Source organism: Puma concolor, chromosome A2, assembly GCF_028749965.1.
Source record: "Puma concolor isolate L17-30 chromosome A2, mPumCon1.1.hap2, whole genome shotgun sequence".
In the NCBI taxonomy this organism is placed as follows: domain Eukaryota; kingdom Metazoa; phylum Chordata; class Mammalia; order Carnivora; family Felidae; genus Puma; species Puma concolor.
In genome coordinates this window covers 101,298,915-101,315,887 of record NC_141668.1, presented here as the reverse complement: position 1 = coordinate 101,315,887, position 16,973 = coordinate 101,298,915, and positions in this window count along the sequence as shown.

Sequence of the window (16,973 nt, the reverse complement as noted above, 5' to 3'; positions counted from 1 at the left end):
GTGAAAACTTCAACTTTATCTTTTAAGTTTTATTTAAATTCCAGTTACACAGTGTAATGTTAGTTTCAGGTGTACCATATAGTAATTCAACAGTTCCACACAACAGCCGGTGCTCATCATAACAAGTGTTCTCCTTAATCCCCATCACCTGTTTTCCCCCTCCCCCCTCCCCCCTCCCCCCCCCCCCCCCCCCAGCCCCGGGACCTCCCCTCTGGTGACCATGAGTTCATTCTCTAGACTTAAGAGTCTGTTTCTCGGTTTGCCCCCCTTGCTCTCTCTTTTCTCCCTCCCTTTTGAAAAACTGTTCATTTATGTCTGGAATCTGAAGTCTCTAGAAACCAGAATGTTTTCTCAGTCACTCTTTGAGCTTTGAACTTGCTTTGCCCCCTTCCCTCGTGACTGCTCTTCTGAACTTTCCTCAGACTTTGATTTAGGAATGAGACGCAAGAGGAATTGCTGACCTCAAGGAAAGTGTCTTCAATTTCTTTCATAGGAGGAGTTAAGCCAAGTAGACTGTTACGTTTTGTGTAATCATAGCCGGTACAACATGAAATGGCTTGAATTAGATTACAATAATACAGGATAAATTATGTTCTGTCAGGTAGAACACTTCATCACTTCTTCAGAACATTTTTGGTGGGTAAGATAGAATGGAATTGTTTTTATGTATCAGGCAACTTGATGTTTGGGAGATAACCCAGATAAAAGAAAAATAATCATAGATAAAAGTAATGAAATAACTATTAGCAACTTTTTCAGCTATGAATCAACTGTGGGAAAAGTGCATAGGTTGAGTCTTGAAGTCAAATATGAATGAAAGAAACATTTCCAGTAAACTCAGCCCATTAAAAAGAATACCATTGAAAGGAATAAGGCAAGAGCCTCTTGATTCTAATCCTTCCACACCCTATCATGCGTCTGCCTCCTTCCGCCTAATACATAAACACTGCCAACCAAATACTTTGAAGTAACTGAAGATATAAGGCAGATCTTAACCTCCAAACTATTTTCTGTGTTTGCACTGCTTTTTAAAATAATTTTGTTTCCATACATTCTTTTCCATTATCCTAAGGGAAAGTTTCTATTTAGAACCCCATTAGCCCATTTCAAAGTACTGGTTTGTACCCTGCATTTTGCTGTTTTCTGTACTTTCCTGTGAAATAACTACTCTAACCTTCAGTCTGCTCACCTTGTACGACCATGACCCTTTTCTGATAGTAGTGGAGGAATTCTTTACCAAGGTGAGCGCTTGGCTGAACCATTTTACCTACTTCTTATCCACTTCTTCAGTCTTTTCTGAACTGGTTACTGATAAGGACTTTTTCCCCTGGACACCTGTTTCCTAATCAGTACCCTCATTTTTTTTCTTGGGCAACGGTCACTTATTGTCTCTCTGCCCTAATTCCAGTGGAGTTTATCACTTGGGCCCCTAAAGAGTACCTGTGTTGCCATTTCTCCATCTATCTTGCCACATCCTAGTTTAAATGCAACGCTCTGACTCCCCTACCCAGAACACTTCATTCCTTGCCAGCTCTGGCCACAGCTCTCCTATTCAAACAGAAGCCCTAAGTTCTAGGGCTTCCTAGCATGGCTTCCCGTGTAGGTTCCTCTTGGGAAAGGAGCAAAACAGGCATCATGCTGACTGGTCTCGGGTTCTCAGATATGCCATCTGGCTCTTCTTGAGCAATTGATGTAATGCCTGCTCATGTTCAAAGCTGGATGTTAATTTCCAGGGATTCTTCAAGGCAATGAGAATCACAAGTTTCAGGGGCTTGTCTAATTCTAGTAGGCTTCCTCTTTTCTTGCAATACATTTTTACTGTAGTGGCATTGAGTGGAGAGTAGAGTATTGTATTCTGGAGATTGTGGGCTCTGATGAGGTCACACCAGATCTACAACCCAATCTACTGGAAAAGAATGGTCTGATACCAACAGCCCCAGTTCCTCTTGACCTGTGTCTGAACTTGCCCAGTAACTCCCTCCTTATCTATGGGCATGGCCATAGGCCTCTCTAAAAGGGGTACTGGTCAAGAGAAACTCTCCTGGACCCCCAAATCACTGATTCCAATTTTGCTTTTCTTTGCTTAAAATTCCTTTTTCAGTCTATCCTTGTTTGGACTTGATGCTCTACATTGTGTTTATAGATCCTCAGCCTTCCATTGTCTGACTCTTTACTGGCTAGCCCTTTTCCACCCTGAGTGTTGAATAGTTGAATCTGGAGCCCTGGGATTCTTGCTTTCAAGGAAGCGTAAGGACCTTCAGCCTTGAAGAGCTCCTGCTTGTGCCTCATCACTTGTAGAGAAAGTCTCCTTCCATGGGCCTCCCCACTTTTCACACCAAAGCGGTTCTAAATCAATTCTGTTTAAAATATTGGGTCCATACTTCACATTTCTTGTCTCCTTGTTAATGTAAGCCTGTGTTCACCTTTTCTATCCTGTACTCTCCTTAGTGCTTTTTGTTAATAGATTCATTCATTCATCCTGCAGATACTCATTCAGTGCCTACTATGTGTCTGGTATTTTTTCAGCACTAGGATAAAATAAAAATTCAGGCCCTCTACTCTCAAGAGTATAAAGATGGAGAGAAAGTTTGTTAAACAGGCCATTAGAAATTTTCAGTGTTCCTTCTGGAACCACAATTGTGGTCAACAAACTCCTCTGCATCAAGAAACTCTTTGTGGAACTGACACCCTCTGGCTTTAATTCAAACCTGCCTCTGTCCTGAAGGTGACGAGTCCCTCGCAGCCAATTTCAGTAGAGGCCACTCATTCTCCCACATTCAGAGCCAAAAGGTGAGGTCAGCATTCTCTGTTATCCCCAATGTCACCATAAGGTCACTTATTGCCCATTCTCATGGACATTTCTGCTCCTTTGAGGATGTTGACCATCATAAGCAAATCATTTGCTTCTCATTTTTTATCACTTACCAAATTCCTCGTAATTCGGCTACATTTATAGAAAATTTGGTATCTGGCTCAAAGTCTTTTTTTTTTTCCTTCCATCATTCTGGGTGTCAAGATCCATCACTCCTCAGATGGATCACCATCTGAATCCTAGCCTCAGAGTGCCTTGAACTCCCTATTGACACTCCAAAAAGACAAAGCGTTCATCCCTTCTCTGCATGGTTTCTAAATAATAAGGATCTGAACTATCTTGGCTCCATTACTAATAGTAGACTAAAGTTATACTTTGGCTTCTGATTTCCAACACAAGTGAAGATCTTGGAATAGCATGATCCTGACATAGTCACCCAAACACAGACGCTGTCATGTGTGATGCCAGAGAGCAGGTACCATGAGAGAGCAGAGAATATGGACCAGTGTTGCCCACATTTCAAGGCAGCAAGGCTACTACTGGAAACGACCAATGAACTTGGCTTCCATTGATCTCAGAGATCAAATAAGACCCTCCTCCTCCCAAAGAGAAGAGCAAGTAAGGAAAAAGAGGAAAGTGACCAGAATGTTCCTCTTAATTGTGTTCCCTACTGGGGAGTAAAGCAAAAGTCCTCTCATTTTAAGTGAGCAAAAGGATGAAGAAAATAAGCATTTTCTTCTAAACAGTTCTCAACTCCAGTAACCATTATCTCCTTTTTTCTTTACTTTCGTGGCCATATACTTGAATTTATCACCCAGAACTACTCAACCTCTAAAATACTAGTTGTTATCTTTTCACTTTCCAGGGATACAACATCATAGAGATGTCTTGTGCCTTAAATCTCTATTTTCCAAGAGTCTATTAGGCCTGGCCTGGTCTCTTTTTCTTCTTTTTCACACTGGACCCAACAGCATTCTTGGTTTCCTGTCACTCCTTGGACACACATGTCCAATAGAATTCAACCACATATCCATGCTCAAATCTGCCAACTCTATTCAAATCTGAGTAGGTGAGTACTGATGTGGGAAACAATAATTACATAGCATTGTAGAACAATGCCACTAAAAATCCATAATCTCAAAATCCAGCTGGCCTCACATTTCATTTAATTCTTCTTGTCTTTGGTTAGGTTTTTAAAAAATTCTCCTTAAGCCTTCTGCTCAACACCCCTCATCATTTTTAGCAGGTTACCTTGCATCCCACTTATTATTTGAAGCTTATTAATTTTATTTTGAGAGAGATAATGTGTGTGCACACACGGGCAAGCATGGGGAGGGGCAGAGAAAGAGGGAGAGATAGAATGCCAGGCATGCTCCAGATGGGGCGGGGGCGTGCTCAACCTCATGAACTGTGGGATCATGACCTGAGCCCAGATCAAGAGTCAGATGCTTAACTGACTGAGCCACCCAGGCGCCCCCCTTGCATCCTACTTCTTAAAGGAAATTTACAACATCTGGCATACCTGGCCCTAACTTTAACTGGATCTACACCTCTGCATATTTTCACATTGTCTTTGAGATCAGTAAAGCCTGCCCTTAGCTATTTCCCTCCCCACATTATCTATAGGACCTTCTTTCCCAGTCAACTTCTCATCCTGTGGTTTACTCTCTCTTCCGGATATTCTTTACTCTTGCTTATCTCATTTAAAGATGGGTTCTTGTTGTGTCTCAGACCCTAAGTTCTTGGCCCTCTGCTCACCTCTGCATACCTAACTGATGTCATGAACACTTCTTGGATCCAATACCACCTATTTATGAAGACAAATCTTCTTCATCTCTAGTTCGACCTGTCCCCAGGCTTCAGTGATAAATACCTAATTGTGTGTGTGTTCTGAACATCATCACCGCTTGTTTATTTGGTGTCACAAATGAAATCATCTTCTACCTCTTTAACCCATGTCACCTGTGTATCCTATGCAGCCCAGGGAGGGGATGGACAGTGCTACCTAACACCAATTATCAGAGCTCAAAACCAAGAAGCTCTATCTTTCCCATCTTTTTTTATAGCCACATCAGTTCACTATAATAAGTCTTACAATTTTACTTTATAAGTATTTCTCCAACCTGCTCCTCTTTTCTGTATCTACTCCCACTATGCTGATCCAGACCTTTATTAAATGTTACCTAGACAATTCAACAGCCTCCCAAATAATTCTGGATCTCAAGTCTGCCTTTTGAAGTCTGCCCTTCACATTGGTGTCTGAGCATTCACCTTAAAATGAAAATGTCACAGACTTAAAACCTCTAATGCCTTGCTGCAGAAGAAAGTCCAAACGTCACCAGACCATCCAGGGCTCACAAGGCTGCTCCTCTCCAGCCTGTCATGAGCCCCTCTGCCCTGCATTTTGTGATCCAGCAAAACAGAACTGTTTGTGGTCCCCAACTTGCCAGGCCACTTCTAACCACTTTTCACTCTTTTTTTTTTTTTTTTTTTTTTTTTTTTTTTAACCTTGCCACTCTGACTATCCCTTCTCACTTCTCTGGCCAACTCCTACTTTAAGACTCAACAAAAATATCCCTCCCCACAGAACATTCTCCCCAGTCCTACAGACTGTGGGAGGTCCCCCTCTATATTCCAGTGATGCTTTCTGTATATAAATTTCTTTTTTTTTTATTGTCCAGTTACTTAACATACAGTGAAGTCTTGGCTTCAGGAGTAGATTCCCATGATTCATCACTTACATACAATAACCTGTGCTCATCCCAACAAGTGCCCTCCTCAATGCCCATCACCCAGTTTCCCCACCTCCAGACCCCCCACCCCATCAACCCTCAGTTTGTTCTCTGTATTTAAGATTCTCTTATGGTTTGCCTCCTTCCCTGTTTGTATCCTTTTTTCCTTTCCTCCCCCTATGGTCTTCTGTTAAGTTTTTCGAATTCCACATATATCTTGCCATTTGCAACAGTGTGGATGGAACTGGAGGGTATTATGCTAAGTGAAATAAGTCAGTCAGAGAAAGATCGCATATGATTTCACTTATAGGTATATAAATTTCTTAAAGCCCCTCCTCTTATTATTTTCCTTCTAAATCTATACATCTATAGTAGCTAAATAATTAATTTTCTCCATGTCTAATTACCTGGCTACTAGACTACTTTACAGTTGCCTAAGATACCCTTCCTGTATGTGAAAACAATGCATATTATGTAAATGTGCCTTGTACTCTGTCATTGTGTGCACACCTTTTCATTGCACTCACTAAGCTGTACTGTAATAATACAGATCATATTGTAATAATCCTTTTAAGTGTCTCCCGATGCAGTCTCTAAATCCTTTGTGAAGAATAAATGTGTTTCTTTGATTTACGTAACTCTAGCATCTGGTAGGGTGTCACAAAAACAGGTGCTCCACAATAATTTGTTGAATTATTCTCCAACACAGGAGGATGTGCCGAGGCAAAGTCTTTTGTGGCCATCTCTTTTACACCTGGGTTGGTTCTTTTCTGCTTCAGTCCCTTACCACGTCTTTCCCTTGCTACCTAAACAAAACTCCTTCCCCTCCCCCCCCACCCCCAGAATAAACTTGAACCATCGTATCAGACATTACTCAGGATGTAAAGATTTCTACCGGAAATAAAATGACCTAAATAATTAACCTAAGTTTTCTTGCAATTGGCTCTGGATTATAACTCGGTGCTTCTATGCCCTTCACTCAGTCTAACCTGTGCACCTCTCTTGTTCAGATAATTATTCTACACCTTCTGGGTCTTCAGGCCCAGGGTCCTTCTTGATATCGTAAAGTCTGTAAATCCATTTTATTCACTCACTTGTATTGGCTGCAACTTTCCTCTGAGTGTTGGCTTTCAAATTGAGGCCTGTCTGACCAGAAAAATGTGTGAGCTAAGTGGGGCAACTCCTACATGTGCTCTTGTGTCCAAATTTTCGCTCCGTGTCAAGCCCATCCCTGCACGGAGCGGTGTGGGATGTTAGGGCCTTAACACCCTGCAGGTGAGTCAGAAGAAGCATATTTCTGTCCTTCACTGACTCACATCTCAGCTGGGAAGCTACTGACTGGCTGTTCTTTCCGTAAATACCTAAGTTGGCCTTCCAGTATGTTCAGTCAGTGCCCTCCTGCTCCTTGCTGAGTCTGAGCTGGGAGGAAGTGACTAGGACTTGCTTCAGGGTTGCTGACAGACTTTCTCTAAACCAGCAGCTTTCTTGCCTGCTGCTTTTCTCTTCCTCTGTTAGGTGCAGTACTTTGTAAGCACATTAAGGATGCAGAGAAAGTTTTTCCGAAATAATGGGAAACCAAACGTTGGTGACTTAAACCTCACGCTGAAATTATTCCTATAATTTGGAAATAATATCCTATAAAATATGCAGAATGTGAAATTTTCATAATCCAGTTTACAATCCAATCTAATAATCCAGTTTTAACTGTTAAATTTCTTTCTTTCTTTCTTTCTTTCTTTCTTTCTTTCTTTCTTTCTGTTTTTTGTTTTTTTTTTTTAGAGGGAGAGACAGAGAGACAGAGAGAGCAGGGGAGGAGAGAGGGGGGAACAGGGGATCTGAAGCAGGCTCTGTGCTGACAGCAGACAGCCAGCCTGATGTGGGGATCGAACTCAAGAACCGTGAGATCAGGACCTGATGAGCCGAAGTTGGACGCTTAACTGACTGAACCACCCAGGTGCCCCTTAACTGTTAGATCTGAATCCTCACATCCGTAGACTTGAAAACGTTACTAAGCACCTTTCCAAAATTCTCATGGTATTTTGTTGTGAGTTGGATAAGCTGAGGTTGACAAGTTTGATGTGTTCCCTTTCTCCTACTCCCCTGAGAAGTGCGATCATCCTGTAATATTCTCTAACTTTTGCATTTCTTTTCCTAAAGACTGGTGCTGTAGTGTAAGTGGGCTTTTTATTTTTAATTTTTGTCCTTGTAAGTGATTTATAATCATTAAATGAAAATATGCTATTTTAAAGAGGGTGGTTGTTAGACCGGTTATCATAAAGTATTGTGGAAATAAAGACTAGTAGAATAAATCTAGTCTTACATATTGAGAAAAAAAAAACAACTGTGTACTTTTAGGTCTTGAAGCAACCAGATGAAAAGCAAGCTACCTCTTCCATACCCAAATTGTTTCCAATTTGGAAACAATGTTCCAATGTTCGATTCATTACAATCCATTTCTTTCTAAGGGAGAAAGATGGCGGAGTCACTGCTAAGATATTAGTTCATATGAAAACTTGAGCTTTTTGAATTAAAACAACAACAACAACAACAACTCTGATTTGTAGCATTTCCTCATTTCCGTGGTATGAATATTCCAGCCACGGCTGTTATTAAGCTATAGGCAGTTTAACTACTGGCTCACAAAATTCCTGTGTGTCTAACAATTGGTGCTTGCCTGAGCCTGTGTGAATGTATAAGCTGACTCCAGTAAACCCTGGGTGTGGCATTGACCCCAGATGTCCATGATTCTCTGTTAAGTGTACCCAGATAAGGGTTCCCCAGTGTACATGGTCATTCCAGAGCCAAACCAGTCTCAGCAATGAGCATTTCTTTTTTTAAATTTTTTAATGTTTATTTATTTCTGAGAGAGAGAGAGAGAGAGAGAGAGAGAGAGAGAGAGTGCAAGCAGGGGAGGTGCAGAGAGAGAGGGAGACACAGAATCTGAAGCGGGCTCCAGGCTCTGAGCTGTCAGCAGAGCTCTCAGAAGTGAGCATTTCTAATAAACTCCTTTCTATGATGTGACTACCATAGCGTGTCACACATAAATAGGCTTTCTCCTTTATGCAACGGGCTTTGTTTCTTGTATTATTTTCCACCTTCTTAAAATTGATGCAAAGTACACACCTTCCACAAACTTCCATAATAAAGACCTGTTTTGCTTATCTCAACACCTTTCATTTTGATGCTGCACGGAGCATTCCGCTTTAATTAAAATGTGTGTTGCTTAACACTGTGCTACGATGTGCAGCACATCCAGGCTACATAATTTTGCAAAGACAGTATCCTTTAAGGTGTGCTGGTCATCTGGCATTGCCTGATCAGATCTCCCAAGCTAGAGTTCCAAGAGTTGGGAGAATCCTGCCAGTCCAGACAGATACAGAACCTGGGAGGTCAGTTTGTTTCAATTCTAGACTTACTGGAGAAAACTGAAAAATTTTGTAACTATTTCTAGAAAGTCCTTTGTGTTTGCATATGCGCTTCCTCAAGTATCCATTTAGAGTAGCATTTGTCAGCGATATTAGCAGGAAGGCTCTGTGTTCCTACAAAATTCGTCTCTCTGTTTTTCCCACTAGCTGGGTGGGTCTGTGTTTTGCTGTAGTGAAGCCTGTATCTGTAATCTAGAGCATATATTTCATGATCTTGATATTTTCCATCACACTGTCGGGATGTGTGTGTGTCTGGAGGGGTGGGGATTTTGATCTCCTTTGAGTAAACCTGATTTTGAAATAAATTTCTCAAAACAAGATTTCGATAATACTTCCTGGACAGTGAAATTAAATTCTCCCCAACTGATAGCAGTAATTTGGAGGTAATACTGTTTAATAGTTTCACTCCCAATTCCCTTTGCACCACATACTTTCAATATATAAAATGCTGGTGTGGGAGAGATATAAAAGTAAAAAAGCCACGTCTTTCTCCTCAACCCACCTCTGGATTCCAGGAGAGAGATACAGCAGTTCATAAATTCAGAGCAATGCACTGAAGTAAGCCAATTAAATAAGGTGGGAGAGAGGAAGTTGGATCCCAACCAACCATGGGCATGGGAAGAGAATGTGTGCCTGAGTAGAAGAGGGTCCTGAGTAGAAGAGACTGGAGATCCTAGAGGGAGTGGACTTGAGTGTTCTGTCTTGTGCACCTGCTACCCTCCTGTTTGGCTACAGGGATCCTCTTCCAGGAGAGACTCCTTGGAAATGGAAGGTTGAGGCCCAGTCAGAGCTGGACAGCACTCAGTCCTGTGTACTGACAAATTTGCCAGGGTTTTTGGCTGACATGGAACTTGAGGTGTTCACGTCCTACAGGATAGGGGTCTTGGTACACACACATACACACACTCCAAAAATTAGGAGCACAAATCTATCATCCCAAACCCAAATCCCTGGACTCTTACCCTTTATATAAGAGAATGCTAAGGTTCTCCAGTTATTCTGAGAAAAGACATAAATAGTGACAATCTTGAAAGAGTGGGAGGGGAAATAAAACCATAAGTCTGAAAAAGTCAGATGTAAATATAAGAAGAATAAGAATGTATAACTTTTATGGGTAGCAAAGAAAGTTTCATCAATTCAAAGATTAGAAAGGAGGCAAAAAGAAATAGAAGAGCTGGGGGGGAGGGTTGTTAGGATGGCATAGGAGTTGGGAGACCCCAAGCTTGTCTCATCCCTCAAACACAGCTAGATAGTTATCAGATCATTCTCAACACCTAGGAAATCAGTAGGAGGTCTGAGAGAACAAAACTGCAAGTCTGTAAGTAGGAAAGTGGCCACCTTCTGGAAGGTAAGAGGTGCAGAGAGTTGACTTGGGGGAGATATAGCTGAGGGCACGGCAGCGAGGAGGGAGCCTGATTACGGAGCCTACCTCAAAGTATTAGAAGCAGCAAAAGGGGTGCCTAGGTGGCTCAGTCAGTTAGGCTTCTCACTTCGGCTCAGGTCGTGATGTCACGGTTTGTGGTTCGAGCCCTGCGTTGGGCTCTGTGCTGACAGCTCAGAGCCTGAAGCCTTTTTTGGATTCTCAGTCTCCCTCTCTCTCTGCCCTTCCCCCACTCATGCTCTGTTTCTCTGTCTCTCAAGAATGAATAAACGTAAAAAAAAAAAAAAAAAAATTAAAAAAAAAAAAAAAAAAAAAGGGGCGCCTGGGTGGCGCAGTCGGTTAAGCCTCCACTTCAGTCAGGTCACGATCTCGCGGTCCGTGAGTTCGAGCCCCGCGTCGGGCTCTGGGCTGATGGCTCAGAGCCTGGAGCCTGTTTCTGATTCTGTGTCTCCCTCTCTCTCTGCCCCTCCCCCGTTCATGCTCTGTCTCTCTCTGTCCCAAAAATAAATAAACGTTGAAAAAAAAATTTAAAAAAAAAAAAAAAGAATGAATAAACGTTAATTTTTTTTTCTTAAATAAAAAGTATTAGAAGCAGCAGAGAGCAAAATCTGAACTTTTAGAAGTCCACTACAGTGGGGGGTGTGCCTGACCTTAAGGTGCACAGGTGGTGAAGTGAGGTGGAATCCCAGGAGTGACAGCGGGGTCGGAGGATCCCCTGAGTCACAAGAAGGATGTGTGGCACCAACATGTTGCACTGTTTCCAGGCATATGAGCAGGATCTTGGGCTGAGGGCAGCAAGCAGGGATGCTGGCTTTCTGTTCTGTTTTGACATAAACTCTGAACTCTGCATGGTCATGTGACCACTCTCCTTGCACAGGCAGGCAAAAACTGACAAGACCCTCCCCTAGAGGAACAGAGTGGGTCCACAATGCAGGAGTCCCTAAAATTTGGAGTTCTGAAACTCAGTCGGGCACCTGAGATAAAAGGGTTGGGACATAGGCAGGGTGAATGCAGGGTTCTGACAGAAACCAGGAACATAAGAGGGGTGACTGGTTGCTCCTCTGTGAGGGTTCCCTGAAAAGTGTGGAGGGGGGCAATCTTTCAGCTCTGGGGCTAGAGAAGTTCTCACCACCATATTCATCCACCCATCAGCACTGAAAGCCTTCAGGGAGCAAATCAGTGTCACCTAGTGGAGGCTGGAGCCACTTATACCAAGCCCTACCCCACCAGGCACCCTGGAGGCGCATTTCCACTGAAGGAAGTTGGCCTGAGAATCAACCAACCAAGCCCCTCCCCCCAAAAGGCCAGCAAAAAGAACTTTCTTCCGCCAAGTCTACTGGCCATAGGTGCTACAAAGCTTCAATTCTAGGGGAAATAGGATCTACCTTCCTGTTTACATTTATTCTTTATTCTTTATTTTTATTTTTTCCATTTATTTCCTTGTTTTTTCAATTTCCTTTTTATTTTTAATGTTGGTTTTTATTTTTAATTTATATATATTTATCTCTATATTTTTTCATTTTTTGTTTATTTTTATTTTATTTTATTTTTCTTTATTTGTTTTTTTGGATCTAGATTCTTTTAACAAGCAGACCAAAGCACACCTAGGATCTAGCTTTTGTTTTTTTGTGGTTCTTTTGGGGTTTTGTTTTGTTTTGTTGCTTTTGGGGTTTTTTTTTGTTTGTTTGTTTTTTTGGGCTTTTATTCTTTCTTCCTGTCTTTCCTGGACAAAATGATGAGATGGAGAAATTCATCTCAAAAGAAAAAATAGGAAGTAGAACTCACAGCCAGGGAGTTAGTCAATATAGATATAGTATGTCTGAACTAGAATTGGAAACAACGATTAGAAGGATACTAGCTGGGCCTGAAAAAGCATAGATGATACCAGAGATAAAAGAACTAAAATCTAGTCAGACCGAAATTAAAAATGTTATAACCAAAATGCAAATTCGAATGAATGCCATGACATGAGGATAGACAAAGTAGAGGGGTGAGTTAGTGATATAGTAGATAAAATTATGGAAAATAATGAGGATAAAAAGAAGAGAGAAACAAAGGTCATGGATCACAAAGTCCAGACTGAGGGAACTCAGTGACTTATTAAACATAATAACATTCGCATCTTAGGAGTTCCAGAAGATGAAGAGAGAGGAAAAGGGGCAGAAGGTTTATTCTAACAAATTATAGCTGAAAACTTCCCTAATTTGGGGAAGAATACAGTCATCAAGATCCAAAAAGCACAGAGAACTCCCATTTAATTCAACATAAGCTGACCATTGCCAAGGTATATCATAGTCAAATTCACAAAATACACATGCAAGGAAAGAATCCTGAAAACAGCAAGGGGAAAAAAAGTCCTTAACCTACCAGGGAAGACAGATCAGGTTCACAGAAAATCTGTCCACAGAAACTTGGCAGACCAGAAAAGGGTGGCAGGATATATTCAGCATGCTGAATAAAAATATGCATCCAAGAGTTCTTTATACAGCAAGGCTGTCATTCAGAATAGAAGGAGAGATAAAGAGTTTCCCAGACAAACAAAAACTAAAGGAGATTGTGACCACTAAACCAGCCCTATAAGAAATATTAAGAATGACTCTGTAAGTGGAGAAAAAGAAAATAAAAAAAAAAAACAAAAACAAAGACTGGAAAGGACCAGAGGACATCACCAGAAACACCAACTATACAGGTAACACAATGGCACTAAATTCGTATCTTCCAATAATCATTCAGAATGTAAATGGACTAAATGCTCCAATCAAAAGACATAAGGTAGCAGAATGGATTTAAAAAAAAAAAGATACATCTCTATGCTGTCTACAAGAGACTCACTTTAGACCCAAAGACATGTACAGATTGCAAGTGAGGGGATGGAGAACCAACTATCATGCTAATGGATGTCAAAAGAAAGCTGGAGTAGCCATACTTATATCAGACAAATTAGACTTTAAAACAATGACTGTAATAAAAGATGAAGGACATTATATCATAATTAATATGATATCCATCAAGCAGTGGTAACAATTGTAGATATTTATGCCCCCAACTTGGAGTACCCAAATATATAAATCAATTAATAACAAACATAAGGAAACCCATTGATAATAATACAATGTCGTAGGGGACTTAACACTCCACTAACAGCAATAGAAAGATCATATAAGCAGAAGATCAACAAGGAAAGAATGGCTTTGAATGACACACTGGACAAGATGCACTTAACAGATATATTCACAACATGTCATCCTGAAGCAGCAGTATTCACATTCTTTTCAAGTGCACATGGAACATTCTCCAGAATAGATGACAAACTGGGTCACAAATCAGACCTCAACAAGTACAAAGAGATCGAGATCAGACCATGCATACTTACATACCACAACACTATAAAACTTGAAGAAGTCAATCACAAGATAAAAATTTGTAAAGCTCTCAAGTACGTGGAGGTTAAAGAACATCCTACTAAAGAATGAAGGCTTAACCGGGAAATTAAAAAAGAAATAAGAAAAAAAAATACATGAGAGCAAATGAAAATGAAAACATGATAGTTCAAACCCTTTGGGATGCAGCAAAGGCGGTCCCAAAAGGAAAATACATTGCAATTCAGGCCTATCTCAAGAAGCAAGGAAGGCCTCAAGTACACAACTTAACCTTACAACCAAAGGAGATAGAAAAATCACAACAAATAAAGCCTAAAGCCTGAAGAAGAAGGGAAATAATAAAGATTAGAGAAGAAATAAATGATATAGAAACAAACAAAACAACAATAGAACAGCTCAACAAAACTAAGAGCTGTTTCTTTGAAAGAATTAATAAAATTGATAACCTCCTAGCCAGACTTATCAAAAAGAAAAAGACCCAAATAGATAAAATCACAAGTGAAAAAGGAGAGATCACAACCAATGCCACAGAAATAAAGTCAATTATAGGAGAATACTATGAAAAATTATATGCCAAGAGACTGGGCAATCTGGAAGAAATGGACAAATTCCCTAGAAACTCACAAACTACCAAAACTGAAACAGGAAGAAATAGAAATTTGAACAGACCCACAACAGCAAAGAAATTGAATCAGTAATCAAATGTTTCCCAACAAATGCGTCCTTGGCCAGATAGCTTTACAGGGGAATTCTACCAGACATTTAAAGAAGAGTTAATACTTATTCTTCTCAAGCTGTTCCAAAAAATAGAAATGTAAGGAAAGCTTCCAAACTCATTCTATGAAGCAGCATTACCTTGATTCCAAAACCAGACAAAGACCCCACTTTTAAGGAGAATTACAGGCCAATAACCCTGGGGAAACTGGATGCAAAAATTCTCAACAAGATCCTAGCAAATCAAATTCAACAGTACATTGACAGAATTATTCACCATGATCAAATGGGATTTATTCCTGGGCTGCAGGCCTAGTTCAATATTCACGAATCAATCAACTTGATACACCACATTAATAAAAGAAAGGGTAAGAACCATATGATCCTGTCAATAGATGCAGCAAAAGCATTTTGACAAAATACATCATCCATTCTTGACAAAAAACCCTCAACAAAGTAGGGATAGATGGAACATACCTCATAAAGGCCATATATGAAAGACCCACAGCTAATATTATCCTCAATGGGGAAAAACTGGGATTGTTTCCCCTATACTCAGGAAGAAGACAAGGATGTCTTCTGTCACCATTACTATATAACATAGTACTGGAAATCTTAACTTCAAGCAATCAGACAACTAAAAGAAATGAAGGGTGTCCAAATCATCAATGAAGAAGTAAAACTACCACTATTTGCAGAGGATGTGATACTCTATGTGGAAAACCTGAAAGACTTGACCAAAAATTGCTGGAACTAATACATGAATTCATCAAAGTCGAAGGATATAAGCTCAATGAGCAGATATCTGTTGCATTTCTATACACCAATAATGAAGCATGAGAAAAAGAAAACAAGGTATTGATCCCACTTGCAATTGCACCAAAAACAATAAGACACCTAGGAATAAACCTAATCAAAGAGGTAAAAGATCTGTACTCTGAAAACTATAGAACACTAATGAAAGAAGCTGAAGAGGACCCAAAGAAATGGAAAAACGTTCCACTCACATGGATTGGAAGAGCAAACATTGTTAAAATGTCTATACTACCCAAAGCAATCTACACATTCAATGCAGTCCATGTCAAAATCCCCCCAGCATTTTTTCAGAGCTGGGATAAACAATCATAAAATTTGTATGGAACTACAGAAGACCCTGAGTAACCAAAGCAATCCTGAAAAAGAAAAACAAAACCGGAGGCATTATGATCCCAGAGTTCAAGCTATATTACAAAGCTGTAGTCATCAAGACAGTATGGTACTGGCACAAAAACAGACACACAGATCAATGGAACAGAATAGAAATCCTGAAATGGACCCACAACCATATGGTCAACTAATCTTTGACAAAGCAGGAAAGAATATCCACTGGATATCCACTGGAAAAAAGACAGTCTCTTCAACAAATGATGCTAGGAAAGCTGGATGGTGACATGCAGAAAAATGAACCTGGACCACTTTCTTATACCATACACAAAAATAAACACAAAATGGTTGAAAGACCTAAATGTGAGACAGGAAACCAAAATCCTAGAGGAGAACACAGGCTGCAGCAACTTCTTACTAGACACATCCCCAAAGGCAAGGGAAACCAAAGAACACATGAACTATTGGGATTTCATCAAGATAAAAACCTTTTGCACAGCAAAGGAAACAATCAACAAAACTAAAAGACAGCCTATGGAATGGGAGAAGATATTTACAGACATATCTAATAAAGGGTTAGTATCCAAAATATATAAAGAACTTATCAAACTCAACACCCCCAAAAAACAAGTAGCCAGTTAAGTAATGGACAGAAGACATGAATAGACACTTTTCAAAGATGGCTAACAGACACATGAAAAGATGCTCAACACCACTCATCATCAAGGCAATTCAAAGCAAAACCACAAGAATATGCCATCTCACACCTGTCAGAATGGCTAAAATTAACAACACAAGAAACAATAGGTGTTGGTGAGGATGCAGAGAAAGGGGAACCCTCTTGCACTGTTGGTGGGAATGAAAGCTGGTACAGCCACTCTAGAGAACAATATGGAGGTTCCTCAAGAAACTAGAAATAAAACTACCCTATGATCCAGCCATTACACTATTAGGTATTTACCCAAAGGATACCAAAATACAGATTCAAAGGGGTACAGGTGCCCCAATGTTTATAGCAGCATTATCAACAATAGCCAAACTATGGAGAGAGCCCAAATGTCTATTGATTGATGAATGGATAAAGAAGATGTGATGTCTCCTGGGTGGCTCAGTTGGTTGAGTGTCCAACTTCGGCTCAGGTCATGATCTTGTGGCTGGTGGGTTCGAGCCCTGCATTGGGCTCTCTCTACTGACAGCAGAGAGCTTGCTTCGGATCCTCTATCTCCCCCTCTGTCTCTCTGCACTTCCCCCACTCACGTGCACTCTCTCTCCCTCTCTCCAAAATAAATAAACATTTTTTTAAAGATTTGGTACATATAAACATGGAATGTCACTCAGCCATCAAAAAAATAAAATAAAATCTGGCCATTTGCAATGACATGGATG